At 46.9% G+C, this 24,223-nt stretch overlaps 1 protein-coding gene across 2 annotated transcripts in view; it reads left to right on the forward strand.

The window, feature by feature from the left end:
* Positions 1 to 13,259: 13,259 nt before the first annotated feature.
* The window catches only part of SEMA5A (semaphorin 5A), a 1,729,347-nt gene continuing 1,718,383 nt past the window's right edge, over positions 13,260 to 24,223 (forward strand). Inside the window, exon 1 of one of the 2 annotated variants that reach the window (XM_085606095.1) lies at positions 13,260 to 14,346. The gene's annotated coding sequence lies outside the window, so the exon portion shown is untranslated. The remainder of the gene's footprint in view (positions 14,347 to 24,223) is intronic. The other variant, XM_085606096.1, reaches the window with a different exon arrangement.

Consider the following 24,223-nt stretch of genomic DNA (forward strand, 5'->3'; position numbering starts at 1 on the left):
AAGCAGAGGAATTCATGTCTTTAGTAAATGCTTAATCACATCGAAGTTGCAATTTACAACAGACGACCCTTTCAGCATTTACTGAAGACATCCGGCTGGTTAGAATAATCATCATATATATCAATTATCATCATCTCTTCTACTTCCTTAGCTAAACGTTTCTGATAAGTGACATTGGCAATAGCTTTCTTATCGGGGATACAGAATGATACACATAAGGAACAGAGCAAGGGACCACATTGAACACAGATGCAACAAGAAAACAGAACTGCTATAATTATACAGAGACCAGTTAAAACCTTCCAACCCCAAGCAGTGATCAATGCCCAGAACCATCCAGAAAAGGACCAAGTGCCGTTTTCTGTATGGATTTCAGCTGCAATTTTATGCAACCTGTTAATTGCATTATAGACTGAAGGTGTGTGGTCAGGGATAAACACACAACAACTGCTTCCGATAATTTTACAAGCTCCCCCTCGATCAGTTAACATAACATCTAACACCATACGATTCTGCAATGCAACAATTCTGGTAATCTGTAATTCTTCCGTAAGATTCCCAAGAGCAGCAGCGGTTTGGTTCGTCACAGCCTCTACCACTCGTGTTAATCTTCAAACTTTCCTACTATTTAGGGCAGCTCCAACGAAGAAAAACAATCCTAAATTGAAGTCGATATACTGCTGCAAACTGGTGTCAGTCTGGTCCACGTCATCAATTGATAGAGTACGTTTATACCTATTTACAGTCACATTATTTAACAACTTTAAATCCTTATGATAGGATGCAGGTGCCAGAAATACAGGAGGTAACAAAAATGATACATAGCATACTCCGGACCAACCGGCCGGCAAACGGTAATAACCTTTAGTTCCACACACAAAGTACGTATTATGGGATGCTAAGAAAGTACTGTTATTCAATCCATCGATGTTTAATATGGTAATACAATCGCTAACACCGACAGGAATATAACCCACACTTTGGACACACAGGTCCGCTTGAGCTTGTGCCACTTGAATCACAAATTTGTCTTTTCCCACAGTGTCTCTGGTGTTCGTAAAAACATATGGAATCGAATCATTGTCTGGTCGATACTCTTCCCATTCCCAAATTGTCCCATTCGCTTGCGGATATCCATCTTTATCCTGATGACATTCTTTATTGAGTCTGAAGAGTAATCGTCCCACTGTGGGTTTCCGGGTGGCAAAAAGCAAAGTGTACCATGCTCTACAAGAGCCATTATGAGAGAAAGGAAGAGGTATGAATGGCGTTCCTCCTTTCTTCTGATGAGCTGGCATCATACCACATATCCAACAGTTCGTAGCATTCGTGGCAACGTGGGTATGATGCAACATCTGGATGAAAGTGTTATTCAAATAAGATTGACGATGCTTCAATTCTTGATACGGAAGGGTATAGAAGTAGTGCTCCTCAGGCACTGGAGTGGTCAACACAAGTAACTCTCGAGCAGGAGTCACATCCTCCACAAACCATGTGGTTATCCCAACAATAGCTACTGTGAGCATAAAACCTGTTGCACAAAGGATCTTCTTTTTCTCCATGTCAGAATAGAGAATCAATATCTTCCTGAAACTAAAGGTTTGTCAGAACTCTTCCCCTTGGGCAGCGGTCGATTTCTTCACCAACGGGCCAAGACGGGTGTCGCTACACTAATGCAGGGCTGATCCCCCCCCTTGCCTCACTGGCTCTCCGTTTCACTAACCCAAGGGCCGTTCTGACAACATGTCCCGATACTGAAGGATTCACTTTCTTGGCCTCAGATGATATCGCCTTCCTCCAGGAGTCGCGTGGTCCGGAAAGAGCTCCTCAGCGTCGTTCGATTCCACAGCGCGGCCTTTCTCTGTGGTCAGAATCTCTCGTTGATCGGTCAATACAGCGGGCTCCACCAATCCGGGCGGTACTTTGCGGCAGTGCAGGGAATGGATCCAATTCTTTCTGTTGGAAACTCGCACAGCCGTCCTTGTTGCCAGTAAGACTTGCTCAGGGCCAACCCATCTCGGCTCCAGGCTGTTCGTCCTGTCGAAGATTTTCAGCATGACATAGTCTCCAGGCCGGAGACTATGTCCTTCGCCGGCAGACCGATCAGGGAGCGCCTCCCGGACCTGTTGATGAATGGAAACCAAGTTATCCGTTAACTGTGCCAGATAATCATTCATCATTACACAAGGTACATCATACACAGTCTTAGGTTTTGGTGGACCCCAAATATTCATTGGACGTCCAAAGACAATCTCATACGGTGTAAGACCGATTCGAGAGTGCGGTACCGACCTAATTGACAACAATGCCAGCGGTAAAGCATCTGGCCAAGTCAAAGACGTTGAAGCTTGAATTTTAGCAATCTTGAGCTTCAGTGTACCATTATACTTCTCGACTAGTCCTGCAGATTGAGGGTGGAATACTGCGTGGAACTTCTGGGTGATGCCTAGACCCTTCAGAACATACTTTATAACATCCGCTATAAAGTGGGGCCCGTTATCACTCCACAGAAGTCTACAAACGCCATATCGAGGGAAGAACTCCTTCAACAGCATCTTAGCGGTAGTCATTGCAGTATTGTCCTTCGTGGGGTATGCCTCAACCCATTTGCTAAAGGCACACACCACTACTAGAACATACTTCAAATTGTTACAACGCTCGAGCTGGATGTAATCCATCTGCAAAACCTCAAAGGGTGCAGTAGGCGTTACGAACCCTCCTGCTGGGGTCCGAGTCCCCTTTCCTGGGTTGTACCTCAGGCAGATCATACAGGTCTGTACCACCCTCTTTGCCGTGCTAGCAATCTCTGGATGCTCCCAAACTTGGGTAAGCAATTTTACAATAGCGGAAGCTCCAACATGTGCTAGCCCATGTGCCATCTGGACCATAGGTTGTACAAAAGCTGTGGGTAATTTCCATCGATCCATCTGCTTATTTCTCCAGCAACCCTCATCATCCAATTCTCCCTCACTGGACCATTGCTCCCGTTCTTTATCCGAAGCGGTCCTCTGTATGTCTCGCACTTCTTCCTTCGCATCATGCCATCTTTCTACTTGCGACTTCACTACATACATGGCAGTAGCACCGGGCTGCATCGCAGTCTCACGCGCCACCCGGTCTGCTAACGCATTCCCTTCTCCAACTTTATCGACTACTTTCCTATGGGCGCTACATTTAATGATAGCAATTTTCTTCGGATATGTCAATGCAGTTAAAAGATTATGAACTAACTCCCCATGCATTATTTGTACTCCATGTGACGTTAAGAACCCTCTTTCCTTCCAGAGCAGGCCGAAATCGTGCGCTACTCCGAAGGCATAGCGGCTATCTGTATAAACATTCACACACAATCCTGTACTGAGCTCACATGCTCGTGTTAATGCTATCAGTTCCGCTGCTTGAGCTGATTTCTGTAGTATGCGTGCTGTCTCCACTATTGTTTGCAATGTGGTAATCGCCTACGCTGCTGAAGTCATACCATCTGGTAGCTTCAGGCATGAGCCATCCACCCACAGTTCTCCATCTACATCTGAAAAGGGCGTATCCTGGAGATCAATACGACCCTTTGTTTGTTCCTCGGTCACAAGGATACAATCATGTACTTCTCGTGCCTCAGACCGAGTCTCGGGGTATGGCAACAATGTGGCAGGATTTAACGTCACGCACCTCTTCAACGTAATATGAGGAGCCAAAAGCGTCAGCTCATATCCCGTTAAACGGGCACTGGTCAAATGCTGCGTCTTTGTCTGATTAAGCAGGGCATCAACAGCATGGGGGACTAACACCAACAGCTTATGAGATAACACAATTCCCTCGCTCTGGCGTATTGACACAGCTGTCGCCGCGACCGAGCGAAAACAACCAGGCAATGCTCGGGCAACAGGATCAAGTACAGCCGAAAAATATGCACAAGGGCGCTGCTTGTCGCCGTGCATCTGCACTAAAACCGATAATGCACATCCATCTTTCTCATGCACATACAGCGAAAAAGGCTTGGTATAATCAGGAGTCCCTAACACTGGTGCTGAACAGAGGGCCTGTCGCAGTTTCTGAAAGGCAGTGTCACACTCATTCGTCCAAAGAAGCGGGATAGGTGTATCTTTTGTCAAAAGGGCTAACAATGGCTTGGCTATGTACGAAAACCCTAATATCCACTGCCTACAAAAAGAGACAAGACCCAAAAATGCGCGCACGTCCTTCTGCGTGGACGGCATCGGTGTATCCAGAATCACTTGAACACGATCCGGTGTGAGTGCACGTCCCTCCTTAGACAAAAGGTGACCTAGATAAGTCACCTTTGGTCTACAGAATTGCAACTTTTTCCGAGAGACTTTGTGATTGTGGGATGCCAAAAAGGAAAGCAAAGACAACGTACTCGTTTCACACAACTCCGGAGTGTCAGCCGCCAGCAAGATGTCATCGACATATTGAATGAGGGCGACACCCTCAGGCAGAACAAAGGAGTCCAATTGTCTTTTCAAAGCTTGACTGTAAATGCTAGGGCTTTCTGTGTAGCCCTGAGGTATTCTACAAAATCGGTAAGACCTAATATTTAGAGTGAAACCAAAAAGGTATCGACTATCGGGATGAATGGGAATTGAAAAGAAGGCATTTTTCAAATCAATAACTGAAAACGTGGTCGCCGTAGGCGGGACCAAAGTAAGCAACGTCGTGATATCCGAAACCACTGGGTACTGAGGTATCACGATCTTGTTCACTTCTCTCAAATCAATGATAAACCGATAGACTTTGGCATCTGTATCCTTTTTCAGAATGGGTAGAATCGGGCTATTACAAACATTATAGGGAACTTCTTCCACCACTCCCACCTTAATCAAATCCTGCACAATCTGTAGAAGAGCCTCTTCCCCCTCCTGCGAAATACGATACTGGGGAAGGCGTGGTAACACCGCCCCCTCCTGGACACTAATGTGAACAGGCGGAATCACCATCTGTCCCACATCAGTATCCGAGGTGGCCCACAGAGCACGAGGGAGGGCAGCTAACACAGCATCTTCTGTAACCACACACATCCGTTCAGACAAGGGGTAATTGTCATTCAATATCACCCGCACTCCAGCAGGGGAACAGCGGATCGTAGCTCTGAAGTGCTTCAGCATATCAAGGCCCATAATATTGTCCGGCGTGTTCGGGGCAAGCAAAAACGGACAGGGTGCAGAAAAAGAATCAACCTGGAATGTGAGGGGCTGCGAAAGAGGGCTTCGGGAGAGTGTACCATCAAACCCTACCGATGTAACCATTAAGCCAGATGGGGGAGCCCTCGGAACCAATTGTTTAGACAGCGCACTACGAGTCGCTCCTGTATCCACTAGGAACTGATCAGTAGAACCCAAAACCTCAGCTGATACGTAAGGACCCTTCTGATCAACCGGCACCTCAACTGATTCTAACCCCCATCCAACGCATTCCTATGCATGCTGAGAATCATGGTACCCAGAACGGTCAATCCCCGACACTTGATACTGATTTTGTCGATCAAAAACATTAGACCTATCTCGTTGCTGCCCGGCAAGGTCAAAACGAGCGTGATCATTAGAATTCCCTCTAAAATTCGAGAGACCCCCTCTTCCTCTCGGGCCACCCTGATTGTGTCCCTGACTGTGTCCCTGCCGCGAAGCATGCAACGCTGGGCAATCTCTGGCCCAGTGCCCCGATTGCTTACAATACGCACATTGATTCCTATTCAGATCAGATCGACCCGAGGGAGGACCATAAAATCCTCCCCTACCTCTACTTACACCCCGTCGGGGCGGACCATATACTTGTGCTAACATCACCTTCGTTTTTAAATCCTTCGATTTCTTTTCCTCCTGCCCCTTCGCTTCTAGCTCCTGGCGCTCATAGTACTGAGCTATAGTCAAAAGGGCTGTCGGGGTCGTAGTGGACCAAGAACTTTCACTCGCTTTGAGGCGAGCTGCAATTGCCGGTAATAAATTCGCCACATATTTGTCAGCAAAAAGGTGCCGACCCGTATCATCCGTAAGAGACTGACCACTAAAATCATGGAACGTCTCCTCAAAGCGCGTAAAGAAATCTGCAACTGATTCATCGGCTTTCTGCTTACACGAGGCTAGCATATTCCAGTCAATCTTTTTAGGAGGAATGATGGTCTTCAACTTAGTCAGAATAGCAGCGGGGAGATCTAAGATAATCTGAGGTGGTTTCTGCGCGGGCTTTCTCTCCCTATCCTCATCCTCAAGTTCAGACCATCGAGCCTTAAAAGTGGCAACATCATCCACCTTCCGCACGGATCGCCACATATCTGGTGGTAGAATAAGCCCAAAGAACAAATCTATATCTGCTAAGGTCATAATACAAGAATTCAAGGCCCCCTCGACTTCTTCGTAAAAGGCCGCTGGATTCTTGCGGGGATCAGGCAACGCATTCTTTAATGCCATGACGTCAGCCCTGTGCCAGGGAGTATAAACCCAATTATACACAAAATATCCCTTAGCATCGGCGGAGGTAATATCTGAGCTAGTCCCCGCTCCTTTAGGAGGAACAAACAAAGGCGCCGCCTCGCGCATTGGTTTAGCATGCACTGGATCGCTCTTATCTGATTGAGAGGTGGATGAATGGCCGCCTCCAGTACGCGAATCCGACCGCTTTTCCTCCTCAAGGTGTTGGCGCGCTTTCTCTTTAAGATCTGCTGCCGCATCCCGCAAGGCAAACAGTCGCCGAACCGCCTCAGGCGCCTTAGAGGGAGAGAAAACACCATTACGCAATGCTTTAGAATCTAATACCACATCAGCAGGTTCAAAAACACTGGAATGTTTCCGAAAAGCAGCAATCACTTCATCAGAAAAGTGTCCCAAGAAATACAACCTTTCTCTATCCTGCCACGACTCCCAAGAAGCCAACAGTTCATCAAGGGATAACTTGCCCTTACATGCACGATAGGAAAACTGTCGAAGCTCACCCATTCGCTCAGCCGATAACATGGACCGTGTGTCTACCTTACTCGAACCCGATCCAGAATCTTGTGGCCTCGGGGCAGACGCGCCAACATAAGGAGGCGGAGAACGATCTAATAAATAAAAATCATCATCATGATTATTAAGGACAGGATAGAGTGGCTGACGAACAGCATATTGACCCGAGACCTGTAACCTATGTTCTTTCTCTTGTTTCTCCGTCTGTTCTCTTTCCTCCCGACGCTTTGCTTCCTGCGCTCTCACATGATCATTCTTTCGTTGCTCTTTATCAAACAGCGCTTTCTCGCGTTTCTCTTGCTCACGCACTTCCTTCACCCATAGTCGCACACATTCAAACATGTCTTGACGCGCACGCCGTTGACACATACACTGTTCCACATACTCAATCTTACGTATATCAAACGACCCATACAACGGCCACCGTAACTCAGGATCCTTCTTGGTATATTTCCTCCATACTGTGCTGTACATTATGGAGGAAAGACCATGCTTCACATACATATCCCTATTAGGAGTCCCCTCTGGGGGAGCTGGAGCAGATTCCTCGAGGTTTAACCGGTTTCCAAAGCAGCAGCACCACTTACGGAGTGCGCTAAAAGCAGGCATGCTCAAAAATAATGCAGAATATGCAGTATTATCAAAAAAATGGCACTTAAACGTTGTGCCGTTCAAAGTTACACAGTTTCGGAGAAATATCTCCACATTACCTGCCTATATGTGTTGCAACGCATATATTCTCACAATAATCAATACAAGATATGACCGGTCATCACAAATCAAACTCAAATAGCCAACCCAGGCTTCAAAAACTCGGAGCAAGTACCGTACAACGGTTCTTACCAATCAAGAGTCCAGATTCCAACTGCCAAGCTCCGAAATTCGCCCAAACGGCTGTCACGGCAGAACTGACAGAAGAGGTCTCAGTCGAGGACCGGCGCCACCCAGATGGTCAGCTCGGAAGGGAAGGAAGAAAAACCTCGGGATGCCAGGACTAAAGTGCCTCTGGCAGTGATCACATCCCCGGCCAAATTCCTCACCTTCGTCGCGACCAATCCTTCGAGCATCCGAGTCGCCGATGAGCCCCACGTGACGGGCGCCAATTGATGAATACAGGCCCCAGCTAGGCCCGCAGGACGCAAGGGTTCGCTCTCCTGTAAAGGAATCTATAAGGAAGTTGGCACGGAAACTGCAAAGTACAAAGACACAGTTTATTAACCCTTAAGGGTGGTCCTACAATCCATACAATACCCTTCAGTATTGCATAGAGTAGCACACAGAACTTGCATACACGGACCCCTTTTATACACAACAGAGGGGCTCATAAGTGGGAGGATACGACATGAGACGAAGAATGTTACCTTTTATGGACATTTGCAATACTAGATCGATATGTGGGCGGAGCTGACATACTCCTTGAGCCCGCGAAAACATGGTCAAGCAAGGACTAACTGATAACAGATGTGGTCAAGTCTGGGCATGCGCCAGACGGACGAAGGAGCTATTTATAGACTGTTACTAGGCAGATTACAAGAGCAACTAACACAAAGATAAGACTCTTCTCGTGCTGAGCACGTGGAGACATGACAATACAAAATGGAGTCCAGACTTCAGTCAACATAACAAAGGGGCATGTGTAAAGCAGAGGAATTCATGTCTTTAGTAAATGCTTAATCACATCGAAGTTGCAATTTACAACACTGTTTGCTTTTAAAACAGTGTGCCGCTGGATATGTGTTGTCATGATTTTTAATCGCCCTAAGATGTTGTAAAATTATTTTATGCACCTGTAATTTGGTGCTCCCTTAAGTATTGTAGGTTACAAGGGAAGATTAAAACATATACAGCATATTCAGTCTTACACGTCAGAAGTTTAGATATCTTTATGCTTCTGGAGCTGAACAGTGTCATGTATGTTGTCATATTTTCACCTTGCTGGCACGCCTTGCAGGTTTTGCACGTGAAAAAGCCCTTGTGGGTTTGTAACCAATTTGTATTCTCAGTGACCTCTGGGCTGGTCTTCACCAGTTCATCCCGCATGGATAGACCCCTACTAAAAGTAATAGATGGTCGAGTCGGTAGACTCTTCCCAATGATGGGGTCACTTAGTACCATGAGCCAGTTACGTGTTATGATCAATTGGAGTTCCTTGTGTTTTTTACTGAATTGTATGATGATTCTAAAATCTTTACTGGTATCACTGTCACCATCTGGAGGTTGCATTGTGGATGTTACCATGCTAGGGTGTTTTGATGAAAGTAATTCAAACCTGTCCTTACGCATAGATTTTAGAATAGCGCTGTCTATCACACTTCTAGAGTATCCTCTCTCAAGAAACCTTACAATGCTACTGGCCTGAGCTTCCCTTAAATCTTTATCATTGCTGTGGATCCTCCTCAGCCGAAGCATCTCCCCATAGGGGATACTATTAATCAAGTGGCATGGGAGCTGCTAGCATGTAGCGTGGAATTTCCCGCGGTCTCCTTGCATTATAATTTGAACTCAATCTTGTTATCACACACATAAATCTTAGTGTATAAGAAGCTCACTTCCGTGGCACTGATGGTTGCTGTAAATTGTAAATCCAGGTTGTTAATGCTCAGTGCTTTGATAAAATCATTTGCATCATTGGTACTGTCATCCCACACCACAAACAGGTCGTCAATGAATGTTAACCACATTTTGACATTCTTTGTCATTACCTGTCTGTGTTGAGATTTGAGCAGCAGCTCCTCCCACCAGCTCATATGCAAACATGCATAGCTGGGGGAGAAGCTGGCTCCCATGGCTACTCCTCTGATTTGTCTGTACATTAAATTATCGAACATAAATACATTGTTCACTAAGCAAAATTCCACCATCTCTATTAGCATCTCCTTCTGGTTGGCTGTAAATGCAGGTAGTTTCTCCAAATAAAATCTCAATGCTCTCAGTCCATCTGGGTGTCGAATACTGGTGTATAATGAATTCACATCCAATGCTATTAACAAGTATCCTGGTTTCCATTCAAAATCATTGAGTTTTCTTAAGAAATCACCAGTACCACGTACGTATGATGGTAAAGATGTCACTGAGTCTTGGAGAAAAAAGTCCACATATTGGGAAATATGCTCTAGTAAACTGTTTCTGGCGGAAATTATTGGCCTGCCTGGCGGCTTTTGTGGGTCTTTGTGAATTGTAGGAATAAAATAAATTGTAGGCACCACTGGGTGTTCATTCTTTAGGAACTTGTATTCCTGGGCTGTTATTATTTCTTTGGTTTTCCATTTCATTAGTTGGTTATAGTAGGTGGTATACATTAATTTCATTTCAGTGATGGAGCTTTTGGTATAACATGTATTGTCTCTTAGTTGTTTCTGGGCCTCTTTAGTGTATTCATCTTTGGACATTAGGTCAATGTTTCTGCCCTTGTCAGAGTTTCGGATGACAATGCCGTTATTCTCCTTCCGTTTTTTCATGAGTAGGTCATATTCCTGGTTTCGTTTATTGTATTTCCACTTTGCACTTCTGGTTGTCAAGTTCAATTGTTTTACTTGTTCTGTAACTCTCTCATGAAAAATGTCAATGGAGTCTTGGGTCATGATGGGATTGAATGTTGATTTTGCCTTAAAATGTGTTTTTATGCCCTGTTGCAATTTACCCCTTGCACTGGAATGGCTGGATTGAGTTGACTCGGTTGTCAATTCCATGTTGGTGTCATCACCATTGCTTTGCCACAAATCCTGCATCTCATTACAGAAAGAGGCATCCGATTGTGTTGCTTCTAAATCAATGGTTTTCTCAATATTCTCATTGCCATCTTCAATTGTGCAGTTGCATTGTCTCCTATTCAATGCATGGAATTTCCTGAGTTTTAACTTTCTCACTCCTTTAAAAATATCCAACCTGGTTTTAGAGTAGTTGAAGTTTCTTGCAGGGCAGTAAGAGAGGCCCAAACTTAAAATGTTTATCTCTATATCACTATATATATATATATTGCAACACACATCCCAACTCCAGAAGAGGGCAGGCACACGAAGTCTGCAGGATCTAGACCATATCATTATTGTGTTGGGCCTCCCTCGATCCAGCAATTAAAAGAGACGCGTTTCGGCAGATTAACTGCCTTTCTCAATCTAAAAATCGCCATTTTGGTGCTTCTTTAAATAGTAAAAAATTTGTAAACATAAATAATGCACTTCATCTTTTGTTGCAGTTCATCCCAATATTGTTTCACCCCCTTGTTGTTCCACATGCTGCCGGTGTATATTGCTTGAATTCAATCCAAATTCCAGCCTTGAATGTCGAAATATAAACACTTGAATAGTGTTCTCTTCACTGGCATGTTAAATCAAATTGCTTACTTCCACCCGTTTCAGCGTTGCTTTAATTAAACTTGGACCTGGATTTGCCAGGGACTGTAATGTCAAAATCCATTTCCTGTTTTCTTTATCCTCAAATAATCTTCCACCACAACTAAATTCCACTGCTCGTGCTGCTTTACACTTTCAAGATCTGTGTCTCCTTCTGTACCCAAGAGCTCAACAATTCTCCAAAGTTATTGCATTTTGGCTGACCAGCAGTACTAATCCCTATGGCTTTTAGTCCACTCCATTCTGTATGAACGTTTTACAAAAAAACGGTCCCATTATACCTCGTGAGCTCCACCTGGGTAATTAAAGTCCGCTAAAGATTTTAATACGTTTTATTAATAAAAAGGCAAAATGTTGCAGTACAACATTTTGCCTTTTTAATAATAAAACGTATTAAAATCTTTCGCGATACTACAGGGACAGAAGCAGCAAAGGCCTTCCATATTTGCAAGTAGACGTGCCTTATGGTAATATCTCATATGACTGACACCCTATTGAACTCAGAGCTCATAAAAATCATCCAACAAACATTGTGTAAATATGATACAGTCTGATCAAAATTCAAAGAAGTGTATTTCCTCAACATGTGGAAGCTCTGAGAGAGATAAGGAACTAATGGACCTACTACTGACAGCTGCGGTTAAACTAGTGCTAACCAACTGGAAAGACACAAGCAAAACTAGCTACAAAGGATGGATCAACTGGGTCACACACCTCAGAGGAGCGGACCGCATGGCGCTGCAGTACTTGCCCTGGAAAGCGTCCTCAAGGGGACTATGGGAAGCTCTGGACACGTTCCGAGACCCTTACGAAAAAAAGAATAAATAAATTGCATCATTTATAAAGCGCGAACTCGACCCGAAGGTATTGGAGCGCTGTACATGAGCACCCTATTTACATTACATATTCAGGCACAGGGAGATTAAGTGATTTGCCCAGAATCACAGGATGTGGACGCGACCCCGAATCTTGAACCCTGGTTTCCAGCACCAAAGTCGGCAGTCTAGCCGACGGACCACATCCTCTCCCTACGAACCTCCATAATCAACTGGCCCTCACTTCTATTGTACCTGACCCATGGTCCAAAGGCACAGCACAAGGCAGAGCCTGGGTGGGCTCGAAGACGGACTCAAGAACCCTGATTTGCTGTAAAACGAAATGCAGTTGATATAACTGACGCTATTTTAAAGCCAAGAAAGTGTACCTCTCTATATGCCTGTCCTATCCCCCTTTTTCTTTCATCTCTAACTTTTCTGTCCTTTCCTCCTCACATCTCCTTCGCTGTCAAAATCTAACCAGCAAGAGGGTAACTACATATACAGCACTGTACGAGCGTTATATGCCAGTTGTGGCTAACCCTGCAACAGTATTTGTGATTGTATACAGTATATAAAAAAAAAAAAAAAGCTAAATGTTTTCTTTCATTTTCCTCTCATGCTCTCTCTAGTTATTTTTCAATCCTGTAACTACCCCTTGTTTCCCTTTTATGTTTGCAATATTTCCTTGCTTTTTTCTATTACTGTGATGGTTCCCCTCTCTTTGAATTCTCTTTTCCTCATGTTAATTTTGTTCCATTGCCTTAAACTAATCTTTTCGTTGAGCATTCGAGATTTCCGTTTATTTCACATCTTTGTTTTACATTTAATTAATATGTTGAGGCTGTCAGCTCATATAGTGAGAGGCAACGGCAGGATAACATACGGAACAGTTAGCACTTTATTTAGACACTTTCTGGCTGCCCACCTGAGCGGGCGACTGGTGCATTTCTAGCAGCAGCTCTGCTCGGAGCGCTGCTGCTTCTGCCTGCTACAGCCGAGGTTCGCCTCTCCTGAGGTGGGCGGGGCTGCCGTGGGCCCGTCTAATAAGCAAAGCATCTGAAGAGCAGGGGATGCGCGATCCCAAAGGGATGCCAAATATTGCACAGCAGCGGCTTCAGAGTCCAGGAGAGGGCGCTAGTGAGCGAGGCGGACAGACTGTGGGCTCTTACCCGGCTCACTCGCGGATCGTGGAGAGCCTTCGCTCTGCGGCTTCCTTCTGCAGCTAGCGGGCAGGAGAGGCGCGGGTGGAGGAGTGTGGTCTGAAGGGGAGAGGGCGAAGAGGCAATGTAGAGGGGAGGCGCTTCCCTTCTGTCCTCTGGTATTTCCACAATGTTTTTCTCCCTTCCGCTAAACCGAACTCCGGAGTAGACTGGACTCAACTTTTGGAGAAGCTCCTCTTCCTGGGAGCGCTACACGCTTGGCCGGCTGCAGCCCCTGCACTGCTGCCCCCTCTGGGGCCGAGGTCTGACACACTTCTATGAGTCGGAGCCCCGGAGCCTCAAAAGCTGCACTGGGCTGGATTCCTTAAACCTAATCTCAGCGCCCCATAACTGGATTCCTGGAGAGTCACACTGCTGGACCCTAAACCCAGTCTGGATTGCACATCTGGGTTCCTGGAGCATCCGCACAGTGGTCACAGGAAGCAGCTTTCTAACAGCCTGAGCTGGACCCAGAGCCTCGTAACAGCGCCCTGACTGGACCCGGAGCCTCTTCCTAGCGCCCTTACTGGACCCGGAGCCTTGGAGCCTCTTCCTAGCACCCTGACTGGACCCCTGAGGCTCGCCATAGCTCCCTGAGCCCATTTTGTATCTGTTAGCTGGACCCGTGGAGAATCACCACAGTGGATCTAGACAGAATCTTTCGAACACCTCGAGCTGGACCCCTGAACCTCGTCCTAGCGCCCTGGGCGGACCCCTGAGCCTCGTCTTCGGACCCCGGAGCCTTGTCACGGCGCCCTGGCTGGACCCTTGAGCCTCGTCACAGCACCCTGAGTCCATTTTGTATCTGTTAGCTGGACCCGTGGAGCATCACCACAGTGGACCAAGACAGAATCTTTCGAGCACCTCGAGCTGGACCCCTGGGACGCGCCACAGCGACCTGGCCGGACCCCGAGCCTCGTCCTCGGAGCCTTGTCACAGCGCCCTGGCTGGGCCCCTGAGCCTCGTCCTAGCGCCTTGACTGGACCCCGGAGCCGCGTCACAGCGCCCAGAGCTCCTGCAGCAGGTAAGCTTGCCTTAATCGCTCTCCTGCTGTCTGCATGTGGCCCGTGAGCGTCCTCCCTGCGAATGTGGTTTGCTGAAGGTATTTTCTCTGGGATCAGTTCTACTTTAAATGGTAACCAGTACCGTTCTTCCACTGCGCCGGGGAAGCCCGACACACCTGATTCCAGTTCCTGTCACCGAATCCCAGTGATGGCGGGACCTTACACCGGGAGAGACCTGTAGTGAGCGAGGGTTTCAGTGGTCGGCAAACATTAAGTTGGAAGTTTTGTAGAGTTTTTGTCTGCCTCATTGCCCGGGTTCATTTCTAGGATTGGCGAGGCGGGAACCCTCTTGGCCCAGTACCTGTCACTCAGTCCATTCATCGCTGGAGTCATTTGAAACATGCCCCAATGGCCATGCTGCCTGTCCACGCTGAGCTGTCTATGTCAGCTAAAATAGCTGAGCTAACGGGTGGTAGATGCTTTAGGGGGCACCGGAGTCTAAGCGAGTATAATGCCTGTCAGGAATTGAGACACCTATCTTGGATGGAGCAAAGGGCGAAGTTTTAGAGCCGCTTCAGTATCAGCCGGTGTATTTTATGGACTTCTCTGTCGCAGATGGGCTTTACCCAGGTTCTACACCGGGGTCTCTCTCGTTGCAGCGCCGGTATCACCGTTTGTTGTGTACGGTGCCGGATCGCCTAGGTACGAGTGCACTTGTGCCCGCCTGCCACCAGGTGGCGCTGACAGAGAAGATTCAACTGCAGGATAGGAGGCGGAAGGCACTCAGCACTCAATCTACATATCCACCCGCCGGGTTTGGGGTCTCCAGGGTCACCATGGGGAAAGAGCGAACATTTAGTAGACTTGGGGGCGTGGGTTAGCTTTCTGCCAAACCCTTGTTGAGCAGAGATCATTGCCCATTTTACACAAAGCGCTGAAAGAACGACGCCGTCCCTCCCCAGAGGCGTAAAGTGCTTGGGAAAGAGCAGTCCCCTATCCCCCTCCCCGGGATGATGCAGCCTTCACTGGCATGGACCCACCGGTATAAGGACAACATACTATCACTAAGTGATCACAAACACGTGTGCGTGGTGTTTAGACTTATAGGTTTTAGAACTTGCTGTGGGTGTTTTCCCCAGTTTTTGGAGGGCGCCCACTGCCCCCTCCGTGAAACTGAACTGGCTAATTGCTATATATATATATATATTCCAGATGTGTGGCTTGTGGATGGCAGCGCAGAATCGAAGCCCCCCTATCTTTTCAGACGCCGATCCCTTCTTCTGAACAGTATAATGTGATGCATAATGTCGTTAGTATTGGCGCCCCATTTTTTTTAGCATTTCCCGTTTTGGCAGGCAGGAGTCTTTCTGACAAGTGTAGATCTGTATCTGGTTGCTAGGCCAGGACGTATGCCTTGTGCACTTGAATGACATGATCGTGTTGTTAACTTTATGCTTTCTCTTGGATCTGAGGCGCATCGATATCCGTGGTCCGTTTTCTTGCACACATCTTCTATTGCTCTTTAATGTATATGTGGCATTCTCAGACTTGTTTGGGTCCCCCGCCATTCACCGTATGGATTGCGTGTAGTGTGTTTTTATTTGAACATCAACACATGTTTTCCGAATACTTAACTGTAAAGACGGGCAGGAGGGTGCAAATGCACCGTAGTTTCTAAATTGCCGTTCAGGATGTGTTGCCACAGTATTTTCAAACGCCTACATTTACGCATTGACTCTGTGGGCACAATTTTTGGACGCAGTAGTACGGGCAGACATCAGAAAAGGGACGCATGCAGAATCGCACTTCCTGATGATTTACAGTGCCATAGGAAATATTTGGTGTTCAACCTAATTCGCCAAGATGTTACATTGGCATCTAATTTTGGTTACTCTGTTTCCATACAATAAATGAATCAATGTAGGTTCTGTGTAGGGTCTGGAATGTAAACATAGCATTGGCTTGCGTTTTGTAGCTTTGTGTTCTCCCAGCCGCCCGTTATTTCTCGTTATAGTCGGGCTGAGTCACCACCCTCTTTACCGTCCCTTCAAAGCAGTCCTTCTGACATTCCTCTTCCGGCTCCTCACTGCACCCTGCTCCCCTCGGTTTCAGGGGTGGAAGGTCTGGCTGGCAGCACTGCCCTGTGCGAGGTGGGCACGAGTGAAGTATGAGGGGAGCTTCTGAGGCTGTGAAAAGACCGGAGGCAGCGGTGCTGCGCTCACTAGAGCCACAGGCACACCCCAATGGAGGGGGGGGGGGGGGGGCGAATGGATGGACTGACACTGGGACTTGGGCAACAGGTACAGGAAAAACATAGAGTGACTCTGGGACTTGGACGCACAGTAACAGGTGCGCATGCACGACCGCTGGGACTTAGACACATAGGTACAGTAACAGGCACAGAAAGACACACCGGGATTTAGACACACAGATACAGTAACAGGCACAGAAAGACACACCGGGACTTAGACACACAGTGAAAGCAACAGGCACAGAAAGACACACCGGGACTTAGACACACAGTGAAAGCAACAGGCACAGAAAGACACACCGGGACTTAGACACACAGTGAAAGCAACCGGCAGGGATAGACTGACTCTGGGACTTAGACACACAGGGAAAGTAACAGGCACAGAAAGACACACCGGAACTTAGACACACAGGGTAAGTAACAGGCAGGGATAGACTGACTCTGGGACTTAGACACACAGGTACCGTTACAGGCACTGATGTACGGACACTGGAATCTAGAGACGCAGACCACGGGGGCAAAAAGCCATGACAGATTGCCACTAGCACTTGATGCACTGACACCTTAAACGTAGGGCATGAAAATGGGGCATAAAGACATGGGCAGATCGGCACTGACAATTACAAATACGGAAGCTGAAAGGCACAAAGACCCTGAAACTCGGAGAGACAGACAACGGGATGAAAGTCATTGAGCCAATGACACCGGCTTGTAGAACAAGGGAACATGTCATAAAGACACAGATAGCAAGATTTCGACTCACGCATACCGTGCCAGGCAACATGGGTGCACCCACACCAGAATGTAGAGAATTTGACACGTGGGGAGACAGAGACAAAGGCACTAGAACGTAGAGAGACGGAATCTGGGAAGAAACACATGTAGACACGCACACCAGAAGGAAGAGAGCGATAGAAATAGGCCATAAAGACGCGGATTAACTCTAACTAGAATTAGAGACGCAGACTCGGTGACAGGAAAAACGGGTAGACTGACAGTGAACTTAGAGACACCGACACAAGGACAGTAAGATACATATCTCCTGGCTCTGGAAGTTAGAAACCCTGGAGTGTCGGTAGAGAGGTACTAAAGCACTGGCACCTGTAAGGCAGGGATGAGGACATGGGCCAGAGTAGAAGCACACCGAGAAGGGAATCTTCAACCTTCTAAGCAGAGTCCACTCTTCAGGAAACGCCAGCCTCCATACAGTCACAGCGCTTTGAGGCTGAGTGGTGGTAGGAGTACGCTTCAAATACCAAGTTGAGCGAGAACATAGCATTCAGGGCACAAGTCCTAAAAAAAGAAGTGGGGGGACTAACCTAGTTCGGCAGTATGCAAGTGACATCATGGCTCAGGGCACCACGGCGCACAACATCACGACGCTTGACATCACACATGGCATCACAGGAATTGACATCATAGAAAGTGGCATTAAAAGCCACAATTTTACTGGAAGTGGCATCACATCTAAAGCCCTCACATATATGTTTAGCAGGTCTATCATGTGTACGTTTGAGCGCATTGCGAGGATAATAGCACAGTGAGCTATGGAAGATGATATGCGACTTCTACACCTTGCAATCCACCAGTGTTATGTAACGCATCCTGTACATTCATTTACAAACTTATATCATTTATTGTACATATAATATGCTCGTGTTGATGTAAAGCGCTCTGACACCCTGCACAGGGCCGGACTGGGAACCAAAACCGGCCCTGGCTAAGTGCTCAGCCGGCCCCGCGGGGCTTGGGGGGGCCGCCGAGCTCTTTGTCAGGGCCGGTTTTCGGCCGATTTTGTTACAGGGCCGATTTTGCAGATATGCTGCAAAAAATGGCCCTGTAACAAAAACGGCCCCCACCCGTGCGGCGCACCGGGGCATTGCCCGGTGCCCGCTACGGCCAGTCCGGCCCTGACCCTGCATTGGGATGAGTAGGGCTATACAAGAAAACATAGTGGTACTTAAATTAGTTCAACGTCTCCTCAGGTGTAGTAAGCTCTATATAAATGCAATTTGCTTTTTGTAAATACTGGGCAAGACCAACACATCTGACATTCTTACAGTGCATGCAAATCTCCTATACAGGGATTGAAGAAAGTGAAAAGCTGTTTCTCTTAAGTATGTGTGAAGTGCTAACAAGGTGTGAGCCTCATTTGCATCAGGTGTGAGGCTCCTGACTGCTTCCAGCCAAGAGACTCGAACCAAAGGAGGCCTGATGACCCCTCAAATTCAGCCTTTGTTATGGGCCCAGAAGGAGTCTTAAATAAGAAAGCCTCATCCCGTCCCCGCCTGCACATTGATGCTTGTTACTGATGGAAAGCAGACAACGTGCAGGCGCTGCTGAAAGAGTCCTGTTGTTTGGAAACTACACCGGGACGAGTTCAGCACATTATTCAGTGGCGCCCAAATTCTTGGCAGGGTGGACGGCATTCACCCTGTGAAAATTGTGGATGGACGTTGTCCACCCGCAAGTACCCCCCAACCCAGGCGCGCAACCCCCATTGGGCTCACCGGGCTTCAGCCCCCCCCCCCCCTCGTCATGTGTGTCAGCCCGGCTGAGACAGCCTCGCGTCCGTCTAATTGCAGCCGCACCAAGTTCTTCACAGGTCTTTAAAAGACCATTTACTCGTTAATGAGGCTTTTGTTGTGTTTTCACCCCTTCTTACAGCCACTCTGCCTATGGCTGGAAGACTTAGCCCTCCCCGAAATCTTTTTCAGCCCCCCCCCCCCCCGAAATTTGGCTCTAGTTGCCCGCCTGCCCCAACCCCAACTCGTGCCCTGCCAGCATTATTTTGTGCAGTGAAGGCTGAGGTGTCGTGCTCTGTCTGTGGTTTATTATAAGGGATACTCTGGTAGATTTTGAAGGCAAGAAAACAATGCACACTCTCTGTGGTGTTTTAAGTTGGCAGCGACAGAGGTCAGAGTTGGGACACCTCAGCCCCCTGAGGCATCATTTGAGCTGCGCAGTTGATCCCGAGCTCCTCTTTCCTGTGACCCTGACAGCTCACTCACTTGCCCTCTGAGTTTCCTCACACTGCACTGTCATCCGATATCAGTGAACACTGCGCCCCCACCCACCCACCCGGCCTTCCGAGGCCTTCGCATTCAGACTGAGATTCAGAACAACTTGCCCAGGGCCGAGGAGCCTCTCCAGCCGGAAGAGGGCACCAGGGCTGGCTCTAGGGCGCTGCGACCGGTGCCATTGCACCGGGTGCTGACTTCTGGGGGCGCCATGTTTACAATGATGTTATAGTTTGAAAAGCACCTGCTACCCCGTTCCGTGCGTCCAGGCTAGCAGTTTTCATACAATAGAAATGTTTAGATAACTCCGGTGATTAAAGTTCTTCCTGGAGTAGGTTCGAAGTTTTATTTATTGAAAGTTGTGACTCAACCAAAAAGTAGCACAGTTGGTTAATATACCTGATGCTAAGTACGTGTACCGTGTAGATCACAGTGTGCATATAATCTAAAGAGGTCAGTGCTTTTGTCAGAGAGATCCTTTTGTTCCTTGCACTGTATCAGTTAAAATCCTAATATAGAACAGTGAGCTAATAACTGACATCAAAGAGCTGCATGCAAACTGCAAGGTATAATATTATAATAGCGTTATGCCTTTTCCCCCAGCCTTTCATTATTCTAAACTTGCAAAATAGGCTAATTTCTGTAAAAAATCAATTCTTGTTCTTAAATGTAACCTCCAACTATGGTGTTATGTTTTAAATTCTGAGTTTGTGCTTCTCCACACCAAGCACTCTTAAACTATACTGTCTACCGGTATGAATGACCTGTGACTCCTACACCTAGTATTCCTGTGTTGTGTAACATTCCTATACACTGAATTACACACGTGTGATTAATTATCTCTGTGTAATGTGTGTGTGATTTAACGTGCTCTGACACCCTATACTGTATGAGGGGCGCTATAAACCTAAATAAATGCATCTCTGTGAGTGGTTATGGAGACACGAGAGGCACTGTTAAAGGGTGGTAGTGAAGGAACCCGTAGTGAAGATGGTCGTTGGGGGGGGCGCCAACCAACATTGTCGCACAGGGCGCCACCAGCGCTAAAGCCGGCACTGGAGGGCACCTCGTCTCGCGAACGTTCTTAAAGAGTAGAGTCCTCTTACAGAGGACCGTCATCACCAATTTAAATAACATTTATCACGGCATAATGGCCAGACCCGCTGACTTTGAAACTGGGAACCAGGTTCGAGTCTCTGCCTCGGCGCAACATCCTGTGATTCTGGGCAAATCACTTAATTTCCCTGTGTATACCAAAAAATAAATGTGCCCTTGTGTAATGTAACTGGTGCTCATGTCAAGCGCTCCAATACCTTTGTGTCGAGTTCATGCTATACAAAAAAAAATGCAAGAAAAAAGACCAGCTTGGGCCCTCCGCAGTGGGTAGAAAAGTTCCCTTTGTACCTAATCCAAGCAATGTACATGGGTCCCCTGCCATTAGATGAATAGTGAAATGCAACCTTTATTGGAACGCAGCGGACCCCTAAACTACTGTACTCCGGTGCCACTGAATCTACTGCTCTATTGACAAACAACTGGAAGGTTTAAGGCACACGTATGGAGTAGTGGGAGCCCTGGCAGGAGCTCGAATGGAAGGCAGGATTGCTGCTTTAGCTCGGCGTCGGGTCCTTACTCTTAGCTAGAGTACGGCAGCTGTCAGGCAGGAAGGTGACATCTCACAGGCCTTCTCTGTCCAGGTCCGATGCTGGCTGCTGCATACCTGCCAACTCACACGGTGCCATCGTGTGGCACGATATCGGGTCCCATCCCATCATCTCCCGTTGAGGAGCCGATATCACATGGTGGCAGGGAAAACGATCTTAAAACCACTGTAAATAGTTGTTTTCTAGCTCATTTTCAGAGGTTTTGAACTGCCGCTGTCTATTAAGTGGTGTGAAAACATCCCAGGACATCGGCAACAGCCTCAGCAAGCTTTGTTTTGTGGGAGGAGGGGGCTTAGAGACGGGTGGGGTTCAAAAGTGCCTGTAGGTACTTCTCAGCATGCGGCCTCAGCATGCGGCCCCGCCCTCTTCAAGGCCCCGCCCCCTCCCCCCAGTGAGATTGTTCAAGTTGGCAGGTATGCTGTTGTCCACTGTGAGCTACTCCGCATACACTCGCCTACAATGATGTTGGTAGAGAACTGGGGGCAGTACACTTGACCTAAGGTGTAGGGGCGGTGCTCAAGGTGCCTGCCTACACAGCAACAAGCAATACAGTACATCACTGGAAGGCTCACCAGTACGTCCAAAGCAAATGTTTAATGGGGTTGCTATGGATACCTGTTTTCATTCTTTCTGACATGAAAAATGGCACTGCTACAGGTTAAGAGTACCCATCTGTCAATAATCTCCGATCTGTCTTCACAATTCCAATCTCTTCCTTTCTCCTTACCCCGTCTTCCTCCCTCCTCCTGGCATTACAAGAGTGCTATGAGCTGTAGGGCAAGTAGAGTCAACTGGCTCCTCTGCTCCCTATTTGGGTAATAAAAGACAGGCATACTTTTGGTGCAGTGGGGCCCCCATACCTATGGCCCCCTTTGTCAGTACACCTGCTACACTAATTATGACTATCCCCTCGCTCTTTTTCTGCCTCCCTTCGCTCATTCTGCTGTTCCCAATTTGCTTCTCTCTCTTTTCCCTCTATTTCAACTTTCCCTCGAATTGCATTTCCATGCCTGCCCCCCTCCTTCCTACTCCCAACCATTTCCTCTCTTTATTACAGAGTCTATTTGCTTTTCCTCAATCCTATTATCCCTCTTTGTGTATCTCTCTTTCTCGCTCTATATTTTACTCCCACTCTCTGTCTTTTCTTTATGCTTTTCTCTGTTTTACTGTTTCTTTTCCACCTCCTTCCCACCTTTCGCCACATGTGTCTGCTTTCTCCACACTCACTATATTTTTTCCTCTCTGTCTTGTAGTTACGTCTGTCACTTATCTCTCTCTTGCCTCTTTCTCCTTGTTACCTCTCTATCCTCTCTTATGGTCTCTTTCATGCCCTAGCTGTCTCTCTTCCCTAGCTCTCCCTCATTTCTTTCTTTCTTTCTTTCTTTCTTTCTTTCTTTCTTTCTTTCTTTCTTTCTTTCTTTCTTTCTTTCTTTCTTTCTTTCTTTCTTTCTTTCGTTCTTTCTCTCCTTCTTGTCTCTTTCATTCTCTGCCTTTATGCTCTTTATCTCCCTCTCTTTTTCTCTTTCACTCGCCTTACCCCTCTCACGCCCGCTCTTTCTCACACACTCTATTTTCTTCGCTCTCTATTCCCACTCTTACTTTCGCATTGTAAGCCATCTGCTGTTTTGTTTGGAACATATTTTGCTTGTTTGGTATTAACGTGATCTATTGTAGTTTTTAGATTTATTCACCCATCATCTAATCCAAGGTTGTCTGCCACCCTTCACTTCCAACCTTAAGCTTTTGCAATGTGCTTTTCATCAGTGTTCCTCACACTACCTGACCTCGTTTATTTTTCCTGACAGTCATTTAGTGCAGCTCACCATCTTTTGGGTTCCACTCTGGATGCATGCCAGTGACAGGTGACAGTTAAGCACAACACGAGTATTTGGCCCTCTGCAGTACTCTGTATGGTCGCTATCCTGCCCTTATGAGCTCCAGCCGAACTTAACTTTCACAAGGCAGAGACTGTGTTTGTGGTGGGCCAGGGTCTGCGCCCTTCCTTCCCGCTATGGTTACCACAGCCAGGCTATTGCCCTTGCCTGGTGTAGGTTATGAAGTAAGTTATTCTCTTTTGCCCTTCAAATAGAGCCTGTTGCCTCTTATTGTTTTCATCAAGTTTGGATATAGGGTAAGGCCTATTGACTTTCTTTAAAGGGAAGTTTATTGTCGGGTAAATCCTGAATACAAGGAACAGGTACCTCAAGTAAGCTTTGTACCCAAGGTTTTGTCTCAAGTACAATTTTCTCACACAACCACCTAATAATGAGCAGGTATCTCAAGCATTAACTCAAGGACAGTTTTCATGCAGATAACCCCTCAAGACATTGAGCCGGTATTGTGACTTTTATGTGCGAACATAACTCAAACATAGTTTTGGTAGAGAAAACAGTCGAGGTGTAAGTCAAATAAAGGTCACAAAAATTATGCATATTAAACGTGAAAAAAATATGCAACTTTACCCGCCCACAGTGTTCAGAAAGGCCTTCCCTTTATCAGTGATGAAACATGGCTTACCAACTACATTTGCCTCTGTTTGGACAGTGGCAATACATATAGGGACTGCCACAGCATATGCTGCAATTACTGTCGTTACAGAAGACTGCTGATATGACTGGGCCATTTTGCTCTTTTTGTTGGCTGTGTGTGTGTAGCAGGGCGTCCACGACCAGCTCAAAGTTATGTGCATTGCACATTGATTTATTTGTGGCTCTGTACCTACATTTCTGCAGAACATGACGGTTGGTCATTTCCTTCTTTTGGCATTGTTGTCTTTTTATCTTCTCAGTCCATTGCATCATGGGAAGAGGAAGGAAGGATGTGCTTTCTACTTTGAGGTTCCACAGCAGTAGAATGCTCTTCCATTGACCATGTGCATTATGGCTTCTCATTCCCTTCTTAGAAACCATTGGACAGTTCAATTATTCCATTGTAATCTTGGGCGGCGTCAGCTGATTCAGAT

The sequence above is a fragment of the Triturus cristatus genome, chromosome 5_1 (assembly GCF_964204655.1).
Source record: "Triturus cristatus chromosome 5_1, aTriCri1.1, whole genome shotgun sequence".
NCBI lineage: Eukaryota > Metazoa > Chordata > Amphibia > Caudata > Salamandridae > Triturus > Triturus cristatus.